At 50.5% G+C, this 18,230-nt stretch overlaps 1 long non-coding RNA gene and 10 other non-coding genes across 14 annotated transcripts; all 11 read right to left on the minus strand.

Moving 5' to 3' along the window:
* Nucleotides 1-1,790: 1,790 nt before the first annotated feature.
* On the minus strand, nucleotides 1,791-17,102 carry LOC119858665. 4 transcript variants are annotated; one of them, XR_006282935.1, is made up of 12 exons: nucleotides 7,214-7,237; nucleotides 6,174-6,200; nucleotides 5,453-5,495; nucleotides 4,658-4,697; nucleotides 4,371-4,404; nucleotides 4,093-4,116; nucleotides 3,671-3,714; nucleotides 3,394-3,437; nucleotides 2,934-2,976; nucleotides 2,614-2,667; nucleotides 2,257-2,291; nucleotides 1,791-1,965 (listed from the first exon to the last, which is right to left on the minus strand). It is a non-coding gene; the product is annotated as an uncharacterized LOC119858665 (long non-coding RNA). The 4 variants fall into 4 exon arrangements; XR_006282934.1 differs by lacking the exons at nucleotides 4,093-4,116; nucleotides 7,214-7,237 and adding an exon at nucleotides 17,083-17,102; XR_006282933.1 differs by lacking the exon at nucleotides 4,093-4,116 and having other exon boundaries at nucleotides 2,934-2,973; nucleotides 7,214-7,236.
* On the minus strand, nucleotides 2,034-2,101 carry LOC119859592. The gene has a single exon (XR_005294257.1). It is a non-coding gene; the product is annotated as a small nucleolar RNA SNORD31 (small nucleolar RNA).
* LOC119859595 lies at nucleotides 2,370-2,494 on the minus strand. The gene has a single exon (XR_005294260.1). It is a non-coding gene; the product is annotated as a small nucleolar RNA SNORD22 (small nucleolar RNA).
* On the minus strand, nucleotides 2,745-2,803 carry LOC119859593. The gene has a single exon (XR_005294258.1). It is a non-coding gene; the product is annotated as a small nucleolar RNA SNORD31 (small nucleolar RNA).
* LOC119859587 lies at nucleotides 3,044-3,114 on the minus strand. The gene has a single exon (XR_005294252.1). It is a non-coding gene; the product is annotated as a small nucleolar RNA SNORD29 (small nucleolar RNA).
* LOC119859591 lies at nucleotides 3,532-3,601 on the minus strand. Its single transcript, XR_005294256.1, has one exon. It is a non-coding gene; the product is annotated as a small nucleolar RNA SNORD30 (small nucleolar RNA).
* LOC119859594 lies at nucleotides 3,926-4,051 on the minus strand. The gene has a single exon (XR_005294259.1). It is a non-coding gene; the product is annotated as a small nucleolar RNA SNORD22 (small nucleolar RNA).
* On the minus strand, nucleotides 4,476-4,552 carry LOC119859588. Its single transcript, XR_005294253.1, has one exon. It is a non-coding gene; the product is annotated as a small nucleolar RNA SNORD28 (small nucleolar RNA).
* On the minus strand, nucleotides 4,770-4,838 carry LOC119859589. Its single transcript, XR_005294254.1, has one exon. It is a non-coding gene; the product is annotated as a small nucleolar RNA SNORD27 (small nucleolar RNA).
* Nucleotides 5,720-5,795, minus strand: LOC119859590. The gene has a single exon (XR_005294255.1). It is a non-coding gene; the product is annotated as a small nucleolar RNA SNORD26 (small nucleolar RNA).
* On the minus strand, nucleotides 16,681-16,870 carry LOC119859577. The gene has a single exon (XR_005294248.1). It is a non-coding gene; the product is annotated as a U2 spliceosomal RNA (small nuclear RNA).
* Nucleotides 17,103-18,230: the final 1,128 nt, after the last annotated feature.

Genomic DNA, 18,230 nt, shown 5'->3' on the forward strand with positions numbered 1-18,230 from the left:
TCAGAGGGTGAGATATTACCTGTAAACAGTTTCTTAATGTATTCAGCATAGACTTGCTTGTTTTTGCTTGGTGACTTACTTGAAACCACTGGAATCCTACTTTTTTTATTTAATAAAATCACTTGTTTATTAATGAACCCAGCGTAAGTGATTAATACCTGGGGAGCAAACAGCTGTGCCTATCCATCAGCATTAGAGGGCAATTTATGAGTTTACCCTGTATAAACTTTATATGCAGAGTAAAACTGATTTATGTGGGGTTTGGATCCCATTGGGAACTGGTGGGTGTCGGTGCTGGAGATCGGTAATCTGCTGAGCAGTTTTTAGTTAAAGTCTGCAGTTTTGGGGCATGGACCAGACCTGGGTCTGTGTTGCAGCAGGCTAGCATGTCCGGCTTAACAAGGCAGGGTTCTGGAGTCCCAAGCTGGCAGGGAAAAAAGTGCTCAAGTAATTTCAGCACACCATGTGACAGTCCCAAGGGGATCTCTGTGACCAAACCCATCACAATTATCTCACACACCTTGCCTAATATCCTGAGACAAACACAACTACACCACATCCTTTACCCAGCATCACAGAGGCAGAATTAGGAGCTGCTGTATGAGGGTCAGGGCCCTTGCTCAGCTCTGGCTCATACAGCTATGCTGCAGGGAGTTGCAAGCCTGCCATTGCAGAAGTACCCAATCAGTATCAAATGGCACCTCCATGTGGTTGCAGCTGTGCAGCAGCTTAGAAGCAGCTCAGCTACTGTGCCATCCTACTACAGCCACTCACATGACAAGTCCAAGAACTGGATGGGCAGTTAGTGCTGTGAGCTAGGGTTCTGCTCCCAGCTGTACCCAAGCAGGACTCCATCCCTTTGGGCCTGTAAGGTAGGTTGTATTAGGCTCCCACTCAGGGGCACAGGTTAATACCCTGTAGAAGACGGCATGAGCACTGCACCCTAGGGATATCCAATAAGCCTTGACAGGAAGTGGAGCACTCTGAGCAAACAGATACAGGTGATCTAGGACAGACCAGTGGCCCAGTTCCACCAGCTTCACACCCTCCAACTCACCCACTCAAAGCTGAATGAGCCAAGAGCAGTGTCTTAACTCACCTGCCTGTGCCAGCACGCACACAGGTCAGTTCTAGGGCTTCAGTGGAGGGAAGAGTGACTAATGGGAGACTGAAGACATGCCAAGAGTCCCCTCAGCATGAGACACTCATAAGTTATCACAGTGAAGATCCCCATTCCAGCCCTGTCACACAACAGCCAGGTACTAGGCATTGCTCCTGCTCAGCACACTGGCAGAAACCAGGGGCAGGGAGGTGCCTGCAACCCTGCCATTGTAAGCTGTACAATGTCAGGTTATGCAAGGGCTGAGTGGGTGCATTTAGTGTCCTGCCTCAGCTCTTAACTGGGGATGGAGACTGGCCCCTGTGGCATGGCAGGAGCACTAGCCTCAGTCATTGGATACAGGGCCACCTAGGCAGAAACCAGCAACTCTGCCCCTTGGGGAGACAGGAAGGAGCCCCATGGACCAGCTGGTATGGAGAGACCCCCCCCGAACGCTCTATGGGGTTTGCAAACCACGAGGCTCCTTTTCTTTATCATAAGAGGAGCCAGCCCACCTCTACGCTTTGTCCAGGGAGCTGTGACCCCCCCACACACTGCAGGTATGGGTGAGCAGGGCCCCAACTCCACTTAGTAAGTCTCCCTGCTCCCTAGTATGACACCCGTCAGCCCACACCCCCTGGGAGGCCTTGCGATGCACACTGAGGCCCAACATGACATCAAGGCTCCAGCAGCTCTGTGCAGAAATGTTTTATTTAACAGTCACTACACAGAGAACCGCACACTAAGGGGCTGACTGCCCTTGCCAACACCAAGCTGCTGCTGGGTTTGTCACAGCTTAGCAGGGAGAGCTCTTCCTCCTGGAGGGAGGGGTGATGCAAAGCTGCATCTGGTCCGCACACTTCAACCTGCAGGAAGGAAGGAGACGGATGATAGCAATGCCCCTAGCCAGGGGCAGACAGGGATCCCCCAGGGTCAAGCTTCAGAAAGTACCAGTCAGTCACCAGCATCAGACTGGGGCGGTAAGTGCTCATCATATGCTCAACCTCTTGCCTGAGGGAAGGGAAAGGATCAGCATGGAGGTGGAGCTAGTTTATTCCAGCATAAGGCACCACAAGGAGACTGACAGCTCATCCCTGGAGATGGGAGAGGGTCAGCACACAGGGAGCAAGTACAGAGTCAGTGGCAATTACACTCACCTGCTGTGCTCAGATGAGTGTGCTTCCAGGCAGCCCTATGAGAAACAAGCAGAGAACTGCAGGAGAGCTGCTTCCCATGGCATACCCCACTCATCACCCCAATGCTGCCCAAGTCCCATCAGACAGTTCCTTTTGGAACAGAGTCTCCTCCTCTCTCTCCACCAGCCCAGTGGGTTCAACCTTGGCAGGTTCTGGACCAGCATGGACAGTAAGACATGACCTGCTTTCCTCATCAGGACATGGCACCTACCCACCACTCACCCAGGGACAAGTGGGGCCACCCCCCACCTGTATTGCTATGGAGGGAGCAGAGCTCCTCTCTACCAGTCCCTTTCCAGCTGGTGCTTCTCAGCTTACCTGCAGCTCCACTAGTTGACTGCCCATCCCCTGGTGGCAGGAATTCGAAGGCTCCTGAAACAGAAGAAACAGCTGTTGGAGGACTGGGCAAGGAGCAAGCAACCATGTTCTCAACCCACACTGCTGCCAGGCTCCTGGCACTCACTCACGGGGATCAGACTGGGGTAGTAGGGATCTCATCACTGAGGAGCTGGAGAATAGGACAGGACCCCTGCCATAGGGCAGAGTTTGCCATTCAGTTTACAGTGAGGGGAAGGTGTGGTCTCTGCTTGCTCCCCCTTGGCTATCCCTTCTTTACATCCACAGGACCACTCACTCACTCACCATTCCAGGCACTTCTGACCCCAGGCCTCTGGCTACCTGCTGGAACAGGACAACAGTCAGCTACTCCCCAGCACAGATGTCCCAAACTCACCCCCAGCTCTGTGCAGTTTCTCAGTTGTTCAAATATTTTCATGTTTATATTAAATCAAAGTGAGCTAGTTTGGCTCATCATTAAAACTGCAGTGAGCACCTCTTACCCCACAGGACAGCACTGTGCCATGCCTGCCACAATGGGATGCTGATTAGGCCCCCTTGGCACTACCACAACAGTTTCACACACCCATTACTGGCTGCCCTGACACCACCATGAAGCTCTACTCCCCCCATGTCCCTTATCCCAGCAGTTTAGGGAGGAAACTTGGATCCCAGTAGCATTTGCAGCATCTGGTCTCTTACACATGCTTCTATGCAAGGGACATTTGCAAAGAGCCCTGGAGAGAGCTGAAGGGCACTTACCTGTCACTCAGTGCAGTGGAACCATCCACTCCTGCATCTTTAATCTAGAGGAGGAGAGGTTATTTGATCTGAATCATGAGGCCTTGAATTCTAACTTTGCATCTCTGATAAGGCAAAGCCTGCAGCCTGTTCGTCACCAAGCCTCAGGGTCAGAGTCTCAACAGCAATGTTCAGTCGAACGAGATTCCAAAGTGAATTCATCATGTCAGTGGGAAAAGGCAGCTAGGACTGAGCCCCACCCATTATCATCATCAGATTATCTGATGCGTGTCCTTACCTGGGTAGCTGGATCAGGAGCTGGACAAGACTCACTCCAGGCACCTGAAAAGAACCAGAGCATCCGATTAGCGTTTTCTCTCTCTCTCCTCAGTGATATTCATCACCACATTGCTCATATACAAAGGTGCTCTGGCAACAATCCCTTGTTGTTTTACAGGGTGCTGCTCCTGCCTGAGATGGCAGCATGCAGAGCAGTGTTATGGGGTGGGTTAATCAGCCATTACACCCAGGAAAATGTCAGACCTAGCTCAATGTCCCATCAGACTGTTCCTCTTGGAGCATGTTCTCCTCCTCTCATGCTGCAGGTACCAGTGGGTTCACCTTTGCAGGTTCTGGTACCAAAACAGACAGTAAGATGGCACAAGTTTCCTCATTGGGACAGTGGGCAGAAGGGAAGCTAGGACTGTGTAGGTCACTCACCCTTCCAAGATCAAGGCATCTCACCTGTACAAAAAGAAAAGAAAATTGGGTCAGTGAGCACAGGAACAGAGCACAGCTCATTGGAGCAGAACCAGAGCAGTTTGATCAGGGCTTTGGTAACTCAAATGCCATGAGACAAGTGTCGTCCAGCTAACATGGTGTCATCCTTTCAAACTGCCACTTGCCAACTGTTGAAGTAATGGCCCATCCCAGAGCTACAGAAGGGGAACTGGCCAGGCCCTACCATGTTAGGGACACTGTGTAGGAGATGCATTTACCTGAGACAGGCATTCACCTCCAGGATGAGTTCACCTAGAGGGAAAGCAGAGAGCCCTGTGAGACAGGTGTCTGAATGCACAGCATCTTCCACTCCAAGGGCCAGCTGCCATCAGAACTCTAACATGCTTATTGATCAATGTTCTTCAAAACTTTTCAGAGGAACTAGTTCAGATCACATGGCAAGGGGGCTGGGCACTGATATACCCAGATGGGAGTGCTCAGCACACACACACAGCCTTAGCAGGGCAGGCCTTCCAGCCCCACAGAGAACAACTCCCAATCCTACCTGTATACGAGGCCGGACTCCGTCTAGGGGTGGGGGTAACCTGAAACAGAAGGGGCAGATTAACCCTATTCCTAGACCAAAAGTCCCTCCCCTCCCCAGGGACAATCTCCAAGTTCTCAGAAGTAAGCTGGCATCACAGACACTCAGCCATATGCTTGTCTGTTTGCATTCATCACTGAACAGCAAGGAAGCAGAAGCCTGACTGGGTCCATGGGAAATACTCCCACACTGCAGCCTGCACTGACCAACCACTGCACAGTCCTCAAACTAGGTAGAGGATTGAGCTGCCAGGCACACAGGAATGGTCAGAGCCATTTGGGGAACCACAAATCCCCATCCTTAGAGGGGAAAAAACTAGATGCTGCCCCAGCATGCACTATCATTTACTAAAAACCCAAGACATGGGAGACAGCACTGCTGCAGTGAGCAGGAGGAAGTGGAAGTTTGGATCACTCCAATACATACAGATCCTAAGCCAGCACTGACCATCCCCCTCCATCCTGCCAGCCATTGTTCCAAGCAGGGCACACAGCTTCTGCTTGTCTAAGAGGGATGCATACTTGGAGAGTTAAGGCTGCTTCACACAGGAGACCCACCTAGCACACAATTGAATCGGTGGATGAAGCTCCACTTAAGCCCCAAGGCAACACTGTGTGTCCCTGCTCCCACCCCATCAACATTAGGGAAGACAGCTGCACCCTAGCCATGGTGTAATGAAGCTGGTTTCCCCTGTGTAGACCACCCCCATGTTCCATATATCTTTTCATCAGAGACTGAGAAAGCTCAACTACTCACCCGTTGAGAGGCTGCAGATGCACATGACTGGTAAGACCCATGCCTTAAAGAGACGAGACACATGAACCTTAACATGCAGTCATGGAATGTTGCTCTTGTAGGAACAGAGTCATACAACCTGGCCTACCCATTCCCCATGTTAAGGGCAATGTGGGCATATGCTCTCTTCTGGTGCTGTTCCACAAGGGCCTGCCCCTCCCAGCAGTGTTGAAGTACCAGGCCACAGGGGCCTAAATGTGATCCACATCTACTTGAGCTAAGGGCAGTGCCACTCAGAATCTGGTAAAGATTTTCTCCACTGAAGCCTCAGAAAGAGAGAGTTCAGCATTTATCATCTTTGCAGCACTTCCACTTCATGTACCATCCCACTCCCAAGACCAGGGACCCAATTAAAAGCAATGACATGCTGTATTAACAGCAACATGTCAACCCCCCCCACCCCTTCCCTTCCTGATAGCATGCCCCACTCCTATTTGGTTAGCTTCCTATAGCAGACAAGCATCTGGGAACTTCAGCCATTTAGATATCACAGACAGTATGACACTATGGCCTTATAAATTTAGCCATGGACCCCAGGGCCACCTTAAGTGTCCCAAATACAAGGAACACCTGCCCCTGGGAGCTGGACTGAGTCCTGGGAAGGAGTGAGAATGGGAGAGGAGGTGCAGCTCTAGCCAGTGCTACACAAGCTCCAGCATACATGATGGCATTTGTAACTTACCTAGCAAGCACTTGGGAGCTTTAAACCCTGCAAACAGAGAAACAGCATTAGGAACATGGAATGGTCACGTTTCCCATGGCAAAGTGGGCAGGGCTCTAAATTACACCCAAACATGGACAAGTTGCCCCATGGTTCCCAGCATCATGGCATGGCTGCCCTTCATACCCCTGGCCACAGGGGTGGGGGCAAGTCTGTTCTCCTCAGATTTATTTGGGGTCCTCACAAGGTTGTCAGCACAGGTCTGTGATAGGTCTCATCATAGAAAGAACAGGCCTCACCCCCCACGGCAGGAAGCTGCCCCTCACCCTCAGCACTGGCTAAGACCTTCAGGCTGCCTACTCCTGTGGCAAGGGCAGGATGAGGTTAAGCCTTGTGCCCCAGCAACCTGACTGCAAAGGGGCCCCGGCCAGAAGGGGCTCCGCTGGGGAAGAGCACCCCCTGCAGGAGGAGCGAGGCCGCACGTGGCTAGTGCCTCTAGCACATGGTGGGGGTGGGGCCGCGCAACCACTGTCCAGGGCTCCTGCAGTGAAATCGCCCCCGCCCAATGCAGCGTTTCTCCGGGGGCGGGGAGACTCCCGGCCCGGCCGGCGCTCCAGACGGGTTTGCCGCTGCAGGGCTCCAGCCCTCCTGAGCAGCAGCCGGCGCGGGAGAGTTTCCCTGGGCTACCGGGCGGAGCGCCCCGCCGGGAGCGCCCCGCGAGGAGGAGGCAGCGAGCAGGGCCGCAGGCAAAGGGTTCATGGGGGCCGCAGAGGCGACATGTGGGGCGAGTCACGAATCCCCACCACGAAGTTACGGGTCGCCTGTGGGGCCCCCAGCCTCCCCACTGCAGCACCCGCCCCCCAGCTCCATACACCCCATAGCTCGCAACATGGCGGCGGAGCCTGCCCGCGCCTTCCACCTGGCGGGACGCAGCTCCCCGCCCAGTGCCCGAGTGACTCCCTCCCCAAAACCCCGAGGAACCGCGGGCAGCAGCCGCCCGCTCCACGGGAGGGGCTTCCGATACGGAGCCGCATGGCCACAGAGGCCCCATCCCCACTCACCCCCACCAACAGCAGCTGAGCAAATGGCCGAATTTCCCCCCAGCCGGGATTTAAATACCGGAGAGCCAGGGGCATGCTGGGAAATCTCCCTTTCTCATTGAGAGCGAAGGAAGCCGAACGCGCATGTACAGAGAGGGAGTGGGCGAAGGAGCGGCAATCTGAGTACGCATGCGCAGGGAGGAGGTGGACTACGCGAGAGCCTGAAGGTGCATGGGTATGGAAGTGGCGGGATGAACTGCAGCCTGAGTGCGCATGCGCAAGGTGGTGGCGGGATGAGCGGCAGCCTGCAAGCGCGGGAGGTGAGGGAATGCGCGGGGATCTGAGTGCGCATGCGCTCTACTGGTGGCGAGGGGATGTTTACGTACGTGGGGTGCTGATTGGGTGGGCACAAGCCCTGGTCTTGTGCGTGCCAGCTTGGCGGGAGCTAACTGCGGTGCTGTCGTTGGTCCTTTGTTCGCAGGGAAAGGAACTCGCTCCCCCTTCCTCCTTGGGAATTTCCTCCCCATTGCCCTCCCCTTAGGGCCCCGCCGGTCTCTCCCCCACACAGGAATTACCTGAAGGCTCCCTGGCTCCGGTGCACCCACCGCCAGCAGAAACTCGCTCGAGCTCGGCCTCTGCCCACCTCCAGGGAGCGTGTCTGGTTCCTCCCAAAGACCCAGCCAGAACCCCGGGGAGCCCCCACGCCCCGGACATGGCTTCCCCCATGGGGGGTTATACTGGGAGCGCTACAGCGCAGAGGTTACTCTGTTTACAGGTGGCCAGGCCGTTCCCCCCTGTAGACAAGCCCTAAACTGCAGCGTGGGGGCCCCGACAGCCAGCTCGGCTCAGGCTCCAGAGCTCGCTTCGCTTTTGGCCGCGGCTGCCTTTACTGTTGGCTGTGGAGCTCGGGCGCCACCGGCTGGCTGTGATTTCAAAGCGTGGTCGAAAAACAAATCACTGCAAAGGAGGAGCAGCTCTCTCGCGGAGCGCCTGCCCGGGGTACATCAAACCCCACAAACCAGCTTTTCACAGGAGAGTAATTTTATGAAGATAATATTGAAGTAAAAAGAAAACGGTACAGAATTTAGGCATAGAAGTTTCTGGTTATCAGGGAATAAGGTACAGATTATCAAGGGGTGTGAAATTCAGTTTAGGAGTGGGTGGCGTAAGGAATACATAATCTGCAATCTCCCCGATTGGGGGTAAAAGCTTAACGGGTCAAAGTACAGACATTGAGATATGGGAGTATGTTGTCCATATAAGGGCTACGTTCAGGTGTGGAGTATAATGAACGGATACGAAGATGAGGATGGATCTACCCTCATTTGGTGGGATTTAATGTTCAGTGAGTTTATGGTTCCAGTTCATATGGTCCAATGGGAAAAAAAAAAAAGTCTCTCAGTCCCTTTCCCATGGTTGATGCACGATGTTGTACCAGCTCACACCTCCTGGTACTGTCGGTGGCCAGTGATGTGTTCAATGTAGATGTCCCTGGACCATCGGACTGTGTCCGAGACCACGAGGCGCCGCATGAGCCGTGCGTACCGTCTACCAATCCCGCAGGTCCGCAGCACGCGCTCATTGCAGGGGTCCCAAGTGCCCAGGGCTCCAACAATCAGTGCATCCATCTGCACGTCGTAGCTCTTCGCTCTCAAGGTGTCGGCCAGGGGGGCGTATTTTTCCAGCTTAAGAGCTCAGAATTCGCGGTTGGCCGGGGTCCTGTTCTCAAAGGAGACTGTGATGTCAATGAGGATGATCTTTTTCTGGTCCTTGTTGGTGACTACCACATCAGGTTGCAACTGGCTGTCCGTCCCGGGGATGGTGGAGTTCACGGCGACCTCCCCCAGGCACGGTGCGATGGCTTTCAGCAGGCGATTCTGGATGGCATTGTGGCGCAGCTGCCAGGCTCTGGAGTGGGGCTTGCAGCTGCATAGGATGTGGGGCAGGGTCTCGTTGGAGTAGCCGCACTTCCTGCAACGCTTGTCTCGGTTCCTGTGGTGGACAGCTCCGTTGAGCGGGACGCAGTTGAGCTGGGCGCGGTGGATGAACCGCCAGTCGGCAAAACGGGTGAAGCTGCCCCCGGCAAGGAAGTGGTTGCTGGCGTCCCACTTGCTGGTAAGTTCGAAGACTTTACCCTGGTCTGGTTTACGCTTCAGGGTTTCCATGTACAACAAGGGGATGGCCGCCTTCAGGGTCCTCTCCAGCATGCCCCTGGCGCTTGGGGAGACGATGATGTAGTCGTTGGACCTGATCTGCGGCACCAGGACTCCCAGCTCCTGGCGCTCCTCGCACCACTCCTAGCAGCAGCCAATGCGCTTCCCCAGGTGACGCATGGCATTGCGAGCGCGGGACCACAGCGAAGCAATGTCGCCACCGTCCCATCCAAATTCGCCATCCAGAGAACCGCACAGGAATCTGGCGGTGTCTTGGTTGGAGGGGGCTCTGCCGATCCGCTTCTTTGTTGCGTCATGGAGGACGTTTGCTGCGATGTTCCTTACCATAGTGTCGGGACATGTCAGCAGGCGGAAGGCATGGGTGATCACTGCGATGTCACAGGTCACCCATGCGGGGGACATTGGCACCGCCATGCCTATGGGCGATATAGACCAGCTTGTTGCTGGCTCTTTGGAGAAGGAACAGCCACTTCTACACCAGCTGCCGGATGATCTTGTCTGCCTTGTTGAGGGGTACCTTTGCCACGGCAGATCCCCTTAGGACGAAAGAGATGCAGGGGATCAGGAAGGTGTTCAGGGCGTTTATCTTCTGCCACGGTGCTAGCAGGGAGGGGTCGATCTTGGCGGCATCCTGTAAGATCTCCTGGATGGTGTCGTTGGGTGTGTACTACACGCTGCATAACATACTCCCCTCCCAAAGCTCTCTGGAGAGGGGGTATATAGCTTAATCTTTACTCTGCAGAGCAATTGGAAAGGGGCAGCTGCCTGGAGTATCCCATCCCAAGCCACCTTTACCCCCAAGCTCTTTAGCGCTCATCACCCCTTAACGAGGGGGTGGGGCTACTCAGGGAGAACAGGGCTTTAAAAAACCTGTTCCTGAGCAGCCAGAGGAGCTAGTGAACAGAAGCAGCTAATAGGGGAATTTTGTTAGGGAGTCTGTGGGGGGCGGGGGAAGAGATACAATGAATTAACTTTCTTTAAACTTAAGGCAATAAACAGCCCCGATAAAAACCACAATAAAGGAAACAGCTGCAGGATGAAAAGAGAATGCAGGCAGAAGCCCAGCCACAGAGTGGGGGCTGTCCAGTTTATTGCACTGAATGCAGCATGTATGAGCAGCACGTATGAGCAGCATATATATCTGCCCAATGGGTGGGTGGCGTATGTGTGCATTCAGTTGAAGGAGCTCCTGGCCCTCAAAAGAGACCCTGTGTATGGGCTTTGGAGGCCAGAGTGGCTGACCTGGAGGAGGTAAGGGAGACAGAGAGATACACAGATGAGACATTCCGGGACACAGTAGAATGGTCCCACCCCCAGTCTGACAACCCCTGTGCTGTTGAGGAGGATGAAAGTCTCAGGGAAGGAGAACATCCAACTGGAGCAGAGGGAAATGATCCCATAGTTGGGACCCTCCTCCCAGATGATGTCATGGTATCCTGTCATACTGAGGATATGATGTCATACTGAGGATACCCCTCTGGGGGAGGAAACTCCAGTTATTAGGAAGAGACAGGTAATAGTAATGGGGGATTTGATCATTAGAAACATAGATAGCTGGGTTTGCGATGACCGGGAGAACTGCATGGTGACATGCATGTAGTGCTGGGGAGGAGCCAGTGGTTGTGGTATATGTAGGTCCCAATGACATAGGGAAGGATAGGAGAGAGGCCTTGGAGGCTAAATTTAGGCTGCCAGGTAAGAGATTGAAGTGCAGGACCTCCAAGGTAGCATTCTCTGAATGCTTCCAGTTCCACGCGCAGGGCCAGTTAGACAGGCAGAACTGCAGGGTCTCAGTGCATGGCTGAAACAATGGTGTAGGGAGGAGGGGTTTAGATTTATTAGGAACTGGAAAGCCTTTTGGGAAAGGGGGAGCCTATACAGGAAGGATGGGCTCCACTTAAACCAAAATGGAACAGGATGGCTGGCATGTCAAATTAAAAAAGTCGTAGAGCAGTTTTTAAACTAAGGGCTAGGGGAAAGCAGACAGGTGCAGAGGAGCATGTGGTTCGGACAGAGACATCCCTTAGGGCAGTGTTTCTCAACCAGGGCTACGTGTACTCCTGGGGGTATGCCGAGGTCTTCCAGGGTTTACATCAACTCATCTAGATATTTGCCTAGTTTCACAGCAGGTTACATAAAAAGCACTAACAAAGTCAGTACAAACTAAAATTTCATACAGACAATGACTTGTTTATACTCCTCTCTACACTATCCACTGAAATGTAAGCACAATATTTATATTCCAATTGATTGATTTTATATTTATATGGTAAAAATCCAAAAGTCAGCACAGTTAATTAAACAGAAATTAAAAGGTACAGTGCCAAATGTGAAATCCCTACAAGCTGCATGGAAACTTTTTAAAGACACCCTATAGAGGCTAAATTTAAATGTATATCCCAGATTAAAAAACACAGTAAGAGAACCAAAAAATTGCCATTGTGCCTAAATAACAAAGTAAAAGAAGCAGTTAGAGGCAAAAAGGCATCCTTTTAAAAAGTGGAAGTTAAAGCCTATTGAGGAAAATAGAAACTCTGGCAAGTGAAGTGTAAAAATATAATTAGGAAGGCCAAAAAAGAAATTGAAGAACAGCTAGCCAAAGACTCAAAAAGTAACAGCAAAAAAAAATGTTTTTAAGTACATCAGAAGCAGGAAGCCTGTTAAACAACGAGTGGGGCTACTGGACAATCTAGATGCTAAAGGAGCACTCAAGAATGATAAGGTCATTGCGGAGAAACTAAATGAATTCTTTGCATCAGTCTTCATGGCTGAGGATACGAGGGAGGTTTCCAAATCTGAGCCATTCTTTTTAGGTGACAAATCGGAGTAAGTGTCCCAGATTGAGGTGTCATTAGAGGAGGTTTTGGAACAAATTGATAAACAGTAATAAGTCACCAGAACCAGATGGTATTCACCCAAGAGTTCTGAAGGAACTCAGATGTGAAATTGCAGAACTGCTAACTGTGGTATGTAACCTATCACTTAAATCAGCTTCTGTACTAGATGACCGGAGGGTGACTCATGTGATGCCAATTTTCAGAAAAGGCTCCAGTGGCGATCCTGGCAATTACAGGCCAGTAAGCCTAACTCCAGTACCAAACAAATTGTAAAGAACAGAATTATCAGACACCTAGATGAACACGATTTGTAAAGGGAAATCATGCCTCGCCAATCTACTAGAATTCTTTGAGGGGCTCAACAAGCATGTGGACGAGGGTGATCCAGTGGATATAGTGTATTTAGATTTTCAGAAAGCCTTTGACAAGGTCCCTCATCAAAGGCTCTGAAGCAAAGTAAGCTGTCATGGGATAAGAGGGAAGGTCCTCTCATGGATCAGTAACTGGTTAAAAGATAGGAAACAAAGGGTAGGACGAAATGGTCAGTTTTCAGGATGAAGAGAGGTAAATAGTGGTGTCCCCTCAGGGGTCTGTACTGGGACCAGTATTGGTCAACATATTTATAAATGATTTGGAAAAAGGGATAAACAATGAGGTGGCAAAATTTGCAGATGATACAAAACTACTCAAGATAGTTAAGTCCAAAGCAGACTGCAAAGAGTTACAAAGGGATGTCTCAAAACTGGGTAACAAAATTGCAGATGAAATTCTATATTGACAAATGCAAAGTAATGCACATTGGAAAGCATAATCCCAGATACATATACAAAATCATGGAGTCTAAATTAGCTGTTACCTGGAATCACTGAGAGCTGGGTTATGTAATAGAGCCTCAGAACTCAACCTTTATATTGTGGTTGAAGACAGTAGTGGGTATGAGAGATGCTGTCCTGGAGGAGCAGTACTAACTTTTGACTGCAAACCATGAGTGGAGGACAGCAGGAGGAAAAGGAGGGAAGGGGTGTGCTAAAGGAATATTTGTTCATAGGACTGTCAGATCTGCAGGTGGGTAAACTGAGGCAAAGACCATTGCCCAATGTACTGTGGAAGTGGGGATTTTGCTTAGTAGTCATTCACCATGCAGTTGATTTATTGTTTCCTACATTAATGCTCTTCCTTTTGTCTTATAAGTTTTCTTTGTTTCATACACAGTTACTGAGGACTTGCGAGAGAAGATTTGCCTGTTAAGGGTGCCTAAGGAGGGGGATTTAGTTTTCCCCAGGCTTCTTGGTGGCCAGTGTGTTTGTTAATTTCACGCGGAACCTCTAGATATTTCAACCAGGTCCTTGCTGCTACTGACAACACCTGGCAGAAGGTGTTTTTACTCTTTTTAGTAATTGGTCTCTATGGAAAGATCACAGGACTTCAAGGGAGTATGTATGACTGTTTTCTATCATTTAATTAAAACTAAAGCTTTCATTTGGGCCTAATTCTGTTAAATAGATTGAATAATTATATAGTTAATTTTCCTTCTGCCACCAAAGCTCTCATTAAAGCCACGGGGAGCCTGAAATGCAAAAGTATCATGGGCCTGAATGCCCTGCGACTTCAAAGGTAGTTTTATGCTGAGGGGCTCTCATAGGCAAAAACTCAAAATTGCTGTCAAGTAGAGTTATTTATCTTCTTTTCTGTTTCTAGACAGAACTGTAAAAAATGGTGACTATTTGCAGGACCAAATTGATGTAGTTTATTTTTAAATTGCTACTTTGTCTCTTTTACAGAAAGAGCAGCAAACTGCTCTTCTACTAACTCTTGTGAAAGGTTCTAGTTTTGCTTGATCCGGTTAGTTCAGTTCAGTGGTGACTGTGCGGTTTTGTCCTGGTGTATCTCCAGCGTCCAATTTAATGCATTTGTCCAGTTGATTCTTTTCTGGAGAGTACATTGTCCCGGACTCTTACACAAGAAGTTTTAAAGACTGAAATGCAGCCAGGAAATAATGTCCAGATACACCTTGAACTTGGAGTTGCTTGAAATACCTGCTGGCTTGGAAACTTCGAGCTTGCAGTCGCTTGATAATACCAACTGAAGTGATGAACTGTGTGGAAGGGGAGAGCTCAGGAAATGTTCCTATCTGCCCAACCATCAGTGCCACTATCTTATTACTTCCAAAGTACCCGCAGATTTACGATCCCAGCTGTGGGCTCTGCACCATTGTGTACAGAGGCCCTGTTCTCTCCCTGCCTTGATGGTTATTCTCTGGCTGCATTAATTGTGTTCCACTAGGGTGTGTAGCTCTGTGGGGCAGTGACCGCAGTTGCCCCAGACAGGGCAGAGCCCGGGGCGGTGCTGGCCCAAGAACGAGAAACCCTGCTGCATGGTGGAGAAAAAAGCCAGGATGTTCCGAGCCCCTTGGCTGAAGGCTGGTCAGTGCAGGACACGATGCCGCATGGCAGCGGAGGGAGACTGGACTCTGGGTGAGAGATAGTATGGGGGAAAATAAACAGTGAACGGGGGCCTCTTGTCCTACGCAAGGATCTCTTAGGTTGACTCTAGGGAGAGGTATCTTCGCCCATCCCATAGACGGATTCTCATCCACCCCAGTCCCACTGTTCCTGTGCACTTGCAGATGACCTGGCTCAGAATCCTCTGTGACAGTATAGGTGGGCCTGAAGCATCCATGCTTCCCCCTATAGAGGGATTCTCGCCCCTCCCCAGTCCCTGCACCCTAGTACCTGTAGAGTCCCCACGCAGAGAGTCCCACTGCTTCCCCGCAGAAGGAGGGTGGGGTCCTTAGTTTTTCCTAGTTAGAGGATCACCCTGCATAGAGCCACCTGGTGCCCACCAATATCCCCTGTGCAGCTCCCGAAACGGGTCTCTATAGTCCCTTTGCTGCCACCTGGCGGCCCCCTGGCGGGAGAAGCGCACGCGCAGTAGGTTCCTGGCGAAGTCCGGCGGCATCTCCCCCTTGTCGAGCCAGGGGCATGCTGAGCTCCTATTGGTCCGGGCGGCGGAGGGGCGGAGCATAACACACCAGACCCGAGGCCGGCCGCGCATTTGAAAGCAGGGTGGGGCGGCTGCGCGTGGGGCTCCTGCTGGGGTTGCTACGATTTGTGATTTGAAAGCTTGGTGGAAAAATAAAAAACTGCAATGGAGGGGGAAACAACTCGCTCACTGAGCCCTGGTCTACGCTTCCAACGTATGTGGCATAAAATGCATTCCCTGAGCGACATGTTATATCGACCTAGCCCCCCCGTCCCCGCGTGTAGACTGGTTTCTCCTAGGGAGATAGCTACTGCCTCTCTGGGAGGGGAAGCACCTATGCTGACGGGAGAAGCCCTTTCAGTGGCATAGGTAGCGTCTCCACTAAAGGTTTCAGCGGCCCAGCTGCAACGCTGTAAGTGTCAGCACCTGCCTGGGATAAATCAATTGCCACAAACCAGCCTTTCACAGAAGAAACAACGAGGCGTCCTTGTGGCACCATAGAGACGAAAACATATATTTGGGCATAAGCTTTTGTGGGCTATAACTCACTTCATCAGATGCATGGAGCAAAAAATACAGTAGGCAGGTATAAATATACAGCATATGAAAATATTGGGGGTAGGTGGCGAGTCAGGGCTAAAGGGGGCAATTCCCAACAGTTGACAAGCAGGTGTGAATATCAACGGGAGGGGGGGATTACTTGTTGGAGTGACCCAGCCATTCCCAGTCTCTACTCAGGCCTAATTGATGGTGTCAAGTTTGCAAATGAATTCCTGGGCTGCAATTTCTTGTTGACTCCTCGTTGTTTTTGCTGATACAGACTCACATGGCTACTCCTCTGAAACCTTTCACAGAAGAGTAACACTGAGCACTTCGCAGCTGCAAAGCATGTCACAAACACTGCATAATGTACACTCCTCGGAGAGGAGGTAAATAGTTTAATCTTCGCTCTGCAGAGCAATTTCAAACGGGCAGCCACCTGTAGTGTCCTGTCCCAAGCCACATCGTAGGAACCAGAAGTTAAATATGAGTGTTTTGAACTTCTATTACAGAGGATTGGGGCCCCTGTGTGCTGGGTGCAGTACCACACCTACTGCCTTCACTTGAGCTTACAAACCAAAACACATAGAGCATCTGGTGGGTGGGGAGAAGAATACAACCTGTCTATATAATCATAATGCAGTTATTTGTTATAAGATTGAAGGTCACATGTATATAAAGAAGTATCTCCCTGATAAACCCTTATTCATGCCTCCTCCTCTTAAAAGTACTCACTGCGCAAAGCAGAGTCCCAGCTTTTTAAATAATTCTCTAGTAACACAAAAAAAGCTCACATCTCCAGATTCACAAGAGTACAACAGAAACTTAATGCGACCAACTACTCGCAATAAATAAATCAAAAGCTTGAAGAATCAAGAATAAAACCGTTATAAAAACTGGTTCACAAGAAAAAGTTCTACCGATTTTGTTTTTCAACCATCGTAGTGTCCCCAAGGGGAGGTGCACCGTTCCTGAAAGTACTGCAATACCAGGTCGATGCATGGAGTGGATGGAGCAAGCTCCTATTCCATCTCCCTGTTCCAAAAATCCATTAATATATAGTCCTCAGATAGAGGACGTATCAGATATTAAACTGATAAGAACAGATACTACACTTGATCTTAGCCAAAAGGCCGAGAAGCGATACTTTCCCCTTCAAATATTATGCAGCCCTCCCCTTCCTACACCTCTCTACGTGACGGTGACATATGCCACTGAGCGGCACTAACGCCATAGCAATTCTTTGAACACTTCAAATCTAATCCTACTTCCTTTGCCAAATCGCTCCATTTTTACCAGTCAAAGCAAACCGACTCCTGCCTGAAAATTCAGCTTCAAAACGAATAAATTCCTCCACCTTGTTCGCTGGCGCCTTGTCACTCCTTTCTCTGCCTGAAAGATTCTCTCGATTTCCATGAAGCCAGCCCCTTCGCTGCAACGTGCTGACGACATCGGGTGGCTAACGCTAGCGTTGCAAGTTTACACTCGGTGCCCTGCTCGCGCCCCCAGCAGCACACCTGACTCAAGCCTCGCCCAAGACACCAGCTTGTGGACCGTGTCATCTTTAGGGCGCCAGCACAATCAACACACGGGCGGGCAGCGGCTGAGCGGCCGGGAGCCGGCAGGCAGGAGCCTGCCATTAAAACTCCCGCCCGCCCCGCCCCGCCCCCCCGTCTCCTGCTGGGGCAGGGTGAAGAAGCTTGGTCCTGCCGGCTGCTGCTTTTTAAGGACCAGATGCTGCCTTCCCTAGTTCTCAGCTACTTTCTCTAACTGCTACTGTCCCAGGGTATGCAGCAGCGGAAGAGAGACTGTGTGCAAGGAGTCTGCACAGTGCCTACCTCTTCAGTCATACTTGTCTCAGTATTTCTCATGCTATATTACCCATAGGCTGTGAAACAGATTCCACTAGAACTTCAAGTTGGTTGTCTTAAGTGAATTGTACCACAGGCAACACTACTGAGAACTGATAAGCTACCAAAGCTAGTTAGGTGGTGGGAAGACACTTGCATCTGAGTGACTCCTGTGATGAAGTATCAAAGCTACCCTTGTAACTCAACCCTGCAATTATTTAAATGTGACAAATATACAGATGAAACTCAGCCCTGATGTTTGGATAGTAACTGTGTGCACCATAGACACCCTTGGAAGACTCTCTGACTCTCACAGATGGTATTGTAGAGATGGAATGACAGTAACTAACTGTAGGGCCGACAAGTGCTTTTATTTAAATTATTCAACTTTCCTATGTATCCAAGGATGGAGCCCTTAGGGCCTACATACTCCTGAATTCAATTCTTTTTAAAGTTTTAAAATATAAATCAAAATTCTCTAGCTAGCTCCAGTCTCTTGTTTCCAGAAACCACAACACACGCAAAAGAACGAGCAGTTGCTGTATTACTGTTGTCTACTGTGCATCCAAGAAGAGTCAGTAATACTGTATTTACAAATAGTATTTGACTCAAGTAAATGAATGTGGATAAATGAATGTGGATAATACATGAAATA

Source organism: Dermochelys coriacea, chromosome 7 (assembly GCF_009764565.3).
Source record: "Dermochelys coriacea isolate rDerCor1 chromosome 7, rDerCor1.pri.v4, whole genome shotgun sequence".
In the NCBI taxonomy this organism is placed as follows: domain Eukaryota; kingdom Metazoa; phylum Chordata; order Testudines; family Dermochelyidae; genus Dermochelys; species Dermochelys coriacea.